The following is a 6000-nucleotide window of genomic DNA, read 5'->3' on the forward strand; positions in this document are numbered from 1 at the left end:
ACCAGCAGCCTCTCCCCAGCTGGGCTGTCTCTTTAAGTCTGACCCTTGACCTATCCACGGGTCATGTAAAAATCCACATTTTTAGCCCCAAAAGTTGACCTCGACTTATACATGAGGTTGACTTATAGTTGAGTATATACGGTATACAGTAGAATAGAGCCACTCTATAAGAGAAGAAAAGAATATAAGAATGAAGGACAGCCAAGAGTGAGCTGAGGTGTTGCATGGAGTCCAACAAGTGGGAAGTGTCAGTTGTGATGTTGCAGTTAGTGACAGAGGATGCAGCAATGAAATAAAAGTTCATTGTAGTTAGGAGTGACAGAGGGCAAAGAAATAAAAGCTGGACCCAAGGGGTTTGCCTCCCAGCCATACCCTTTGCAAAATCTAGGTACAGTTAGCCCTCCATATCCACAGATTCAGCCATCCATGGTTTAAAAATATTTTAAAATATATGTAAATTCCAAAAAGCAAATCTTGATTTGTCCATTTTTATATAAAGGACACCATTTTACTAGACCATTATATTTAGTGGGATTTGAGCATCCACAGATTTTAATATCCACAGAGGGTCCTGGAACCAAATTCTAGTGGATACTCTACACTGTACACATGAGTAATATGCTGGTATCTCAGTCAAAGTGAAGAACAGTGTTTTGCTCCAGGCAGCACCAATCCACTAGACATATGCACCTTTTAAATATCCCACACTTCTAATCTTGCATGATTCAAGGGCAGTGTGTGAAATTAACTAGACTAGATCACAGTACTACACACTACAGCCAGGTGTCAAGGCTTTCAGAACCCATCATGCATAGAGGATAGGCCTCACCAAAAACCATACTTTGCCCAGGACACTCTGAGACCTGGAACCAGACTTGGTCAAGTGAAGGCCAGACAACATAGAATTGATACAGTGTAACAGCAATAACAATAAAAGCATCAGCACTTTGGGGTTATCATCTGGGGGCCTTCCTTGACTTCTGACTTCTTCTCCAGCAATAATCTGGGAGTCAGAAATCACTCCTTGTTTTGTAAATTGAAAATGGTAGCATAAGTCCTTTGCTTGTCATGCCACAAATTCCTACCAACAGCCTTGGGTGACTTTTAATTTCACCGGAGGGGAGAATCAGTAATTATTTGTAGTTTATCTTACCCGCTGCAAGGATCCTTGAAGTATAAACTAATTAGACCTGTAGATAATAGTGATTGTCTCGGTAATAAATCATCACATTTCCTAATCACTGGGATATTTATGCAACTTTATTTGAGCCTTATTGCATGGAAGAGAAACCACAGTAAATCAAGCAGAAAGGCAATGCAGCAGTGATGAGGGTTAATATCATTTTGCAATGCACTCAGTAGAAACTTGCATAGTTGAATGCAAAGTACCTATTGAAATGAAGGGGTGGAGAGAAAAGCAAACCTGGATAGCCACTGTATTTTAGTGTATTTTAGATCTCTTTTTTCCCTGGCTCTAAAACTCAATCAATCAATCAAAGTTTATTACAGTTAACAAACTATAAGGCAAAAGTACAACACAGCTACTACATTCTATCAGTTATATACATCTTACACCCTTTACACAAAAATATAGGTACTCTATATTGAAGAATAAGAACAAGCCATATGAAATTAGAATGGTGGGGTATGATTAAGTGCAAATTAATGCATTTTAAAAACAACTTAATAAAGTATGTTTTAAATTTGTGACAAAACAAATAATGGCTTCAAAACTGCAAATCCCTCGACCTCACCCTTACTAGCCACAGAGGTGCCCCCAAGGGATTTCAGCTGGAGCTGAGTATGTAAGGCATGTTGTTACTGAAGGGTATATTGGATATCTCCTGCAATGACTATGACATCTACACTGTAGAAATAATGCAGTTTGACAGCATTGTAACTGCCATGGCTCCAGTCTACTGATTTCTGGGGTTTGTAATTTTGTAAACACCAGAACTATCTGGTAGAGAAGGCTAGAGACCTTGTAAAACTACAAAACTCAGGATTCCATTGGCTGGAACTATAACACTTAAAGTGGTGTCAAACTGCATTATTTCTACAGTGTAGATGCACCCCTTAAAACCATGTTGATTGGCATTATGGGGGTATTTACATGTGTAACAAATAGGATGCCCTCCAATCTGACCCTCTGCAGTCTAAATTGATATATGCCATTACTTTTCTATGCCATTTTGTGGCATCTGTAATTAACCAGCTTACAAGTTCATATTACAGTGATTTTTTTCTGAAGCATAGCATGGAGTGGACAGCAAATACCAATGCCCAGAAAAATCCTATTATCTATGGCAAACCTTGGTTCCAATAATTGGTTTATGGGGACTAATTAGAATTAATTAAGGTAATGAGCAGTTGGTGGCTACCTGTGACATTTCATTTATGATTTGCTATATGTAACACAAGCTCTCAGCGAATTATTTGAAGGTTCAGCTTTGACAGCCCATAAATGCCATGTCATGCATTGCAACCAGGGTCTTGTTAGCATTTTGTTTTGGTTTTGACTCTAATGGACATTATTAAAACATGCCAGAGAATTAGGCCATGGAAAACAGTGCAGCATTAACGATGTGTAATTTATGGCTACTTGTACACAAAACCATGTTGGTGATTCATAAAAAACATCGTTCACTGAAAACAAAATGTAACTGTAATAATTGCATAGGGGTAGTGGGTGAGTATCACCAAACCAAAAAATTAAAACTTCAAGGAGAGTCTAGGGAAATCAAGCATTGTATCTCACCAAGAATCAAGAATTATGATTCATATTTGTTTGAAAAAATATCTAATGACTAATCTGCTAATTTGTTCTGACATGCATCAACATGGATCCTCTTGAGCTTCCCATTTAGGAGTGTAAATTTTTAAAGGAAATATGCAATACTATTTCAGTCCTCCACTCAAAAACTAAAAGAAAATGTATGTCATGATCTTGGGACATATCATGCAGAGGGATCAGCAGCTATTTTCCTGTAACTGGATGCATTTTCCTCTGCAGGCTGCAGTATTTCTTTTAAAAAGCCAATAGAATGTGAATGTGCTTCTCTTCCTGTTGCCATTTTGAGAGTGGCTGCACATGAAAATGGAGATATTTGGGCTTGGTGTGGGCAGGGAGGTCTGGGGAAAATGAATCCGTGACAGATGCCATGGAGCTGTTCACCCTAGATTTATAAGATTGGGTGGGGGTAGAATAGCACCAAGAGATGTAGCTATAGAGTTATAGCTATGTATCAGACACAAATCATCCTATAAAAGTTTCCAGCCAAGTGTAAATGTTTCTCTGCTGTCATTTAGAGTAGGAGATAAGTGCACACCTTCCGAATTTCAGTTTCAGAATGAATGCTTTTAAAAACTTTATTCTTAGGATTGGTGGTAGGTATGGTCTTGTTGCAAATGGTTTATTATTTTAGGAAATTCCTGTAGTATTTTTAGAGAACAGTAAAGGTTCTGGTTTTAACAAGCAGCCTGCTTCCCAGGAACCTTTGGAAATTTCAGGCCATTGTCTTATACTTTACACACACACACGCACACACGCACATATATATATATATCTTTATGCTTATGTTCCATACTTCATAAGTAACATCAAGAATTGCTTTTTAAAAAGTAATAAGTAATTACTTGCCTTTTAAAACAGGATCCATGTCCAAAACACACTGCAAAAATAATCCAGTTTGAGACCGCACTAACTGCCCCGCAGGGACATAGCCAAGGGGGGGGGGGGGGCTTGGGGGGGGTGCCCCCCCCCCTCCCATTAGATAAAATGAATGGTGCATGCTGCCGTGTTGCCGCACCCAAGCCCCATTATAATGGCGGCACTTAGTCTGGACCCCCCCTTCCCAAAATCCTGGCTACGTCCCTGTGCCCTGGCTCAGTGCTAGGGAATCCTGGGAATTGCAGTTTATTGTGGCACCAGAGCTCTCTGGCAGAGAAGGTTTTGTCTCACAAAACTATAGTTCCCAGAATTCCCTAGCATTGGGCCAGGGCAGTTAATGTAGTCTCAAACTGGGTTGTTTCTGCAGTTTATTTTGGACCCATGTTTTATTCTGCTTTTTTTGTTTGTGCATGTGGCTTTTTTGTGTGTGTGTTGTATTTTCATATTGTTTTTTAATATTTTATATTACAGTATTATAGTTTTGAAACATTTGTAAATGAAAGCCTTCGGATTCACAATGTTTTATTCGGTTTGTCAAGTGCCATATACATGGGTAGTGCTATATAAATAAACAACAACAACAACAATATTTCAAGCTATAACACACATGCCCACCACTAATCGTATTTGCAGGTTAAAAAAGAAAAGCCTGCGTTGGGTAAAGGCAAACATGCATTACATGTCATGTGCCTTTCATCAACCAGGAGATGTTGAACCCTAAAAATGGTAAGTCTACTACACACTTATTTTTTAAAAATTAAAACCATTTCCCCAAATGTTGCCCAAAAGCCAAAGCAGGGTTTTAAAATGGCCAGAAGATCTGTAGGATATTTTCTCAGAGCAGTTAGAAAGCTCACCTCTTGTCAAATCTAAGATCCATTACACTGCAAATGGATGACCAGCTCTTTGCACCTGCTCCAAAAGCCAGGGCATACTGTGCTAATGCAGTTTAAATGAACAGAATGTAAAGGTGGGCAAAAGATAAACTTTCTCAAGGTGTAAAAGTGATGGTAGCAGAGAGGGAAGGCGAGCCAGTCAGTTATACTTGATGTGAGAATAGAGAATGCATTACATGTATCTGCAGGAGAGCCCCTATTCTCTCTTCCTTTGAAATGGCAGAGAGTGACTTGAGCCCTATTCATTTATTCTGCAACATAGTTTCTGGGAAGATGTCAGGAGGGTAGCACACTAACCCCACTCTCCATCACTGCTCTGAGTATGTATCGTCTAAAGAGATGGCAACTTCTTCATGAAAATTCACACCACGTGCATCTCATCTTTGCCTTTCCTGTCTCTGCCAGTGGTTGACTGGTAATGATAGTCTGGAGAAGCCAATAGGTCCCATCTCAGGGGTGTGGCAAATCTGTAAACTGCTTAAAGAGTGCTGAGTTCACTATTAAGCAGTATGGAAATGGAAATGCTATTGCTACTCTGGCTTTTTTTCTCTCTCCAGAATTTCAAGAAGCTATCCAACATGCTGAAACATATTCCCTCCCCAAAATCAGTTAAGAATCTTAAATTGCTGCTTTAAAATCTAGAATAAACCCCAGAATTGATTTTATGAAGCCAATGGAAGCCAATGACTACCAATGGCATGGAAGCTAGGAACGTCCCTTTCCAGGCCCTCCACATGGTCATCAACACCCTTTTTTCATAGTTCTCAGTTGCACAGAGATCCTTCACCACCAATAAAAGAGGCTCTCCTCTTCAGCCCATAGCTTTTCATTTGAGAAAAAAGCAATTCTGAAGCTTCCTCAAGTGCTAATTTGAGGTAAATGCCACAATGCCTCAATAAAGTTCTGAATGGGTCAGAGCAGTCTCCTTCAACCAGAGATATATCCGCACTCTACAGAATTCAGTCTATTTCATACCACTTTAACTTTTGTGACTCCATCATATGGAATACTAGGATTTGTGGTTTGGTGACATGCTTCTCCACTCTAGAGCTCTATCTAGATCTATTATTACTATTATTGTTTTTATGCAAAGTGATCTTGTAGCTCCTTTGGGGCTAACTGTGCAAAAGAAGTTGTAGCATAAAATTTAATAGACTTGGCCTACTTCTTCAGATGCACAATTCTTGCATATTAGTTAATAGACCAAGGCCTGTTACAGACTGCCAAAATAAAGCTGCTTCAGGTCTCTTTGGAGGTATGCTATTTAAATGATGCATGGGTCCTAAGAGTCCGGAGGTCACGCCAAAGCCACGCTCCATTCCTAAGCACTGGAGTGCAGCTTTGGTGCAGCTTTTGGATTCTTAGGCTGCATGCATCATTTAAACAGCATACCTCCAAAGAGAGCCGAAGCAGCTTTATTTTGGCAGTCTGTAA

This window comes from Sceloporus undulatus, chromosome 3 (assembly GCF_019175285.1).
Source record: "Sceloporus undulatus isolate JIND9_A2432 ecotype Alabama chromosome 3, SceUnd_v1.1, whole genome shotgun sequence".
Classification (NCBI taxonomy): Eukaryota; Metazoa; Chordata; class Lepidosauria; order Squamata; family Phrynosomatidae; genus Sceloporus; species Sceloporus undulatus.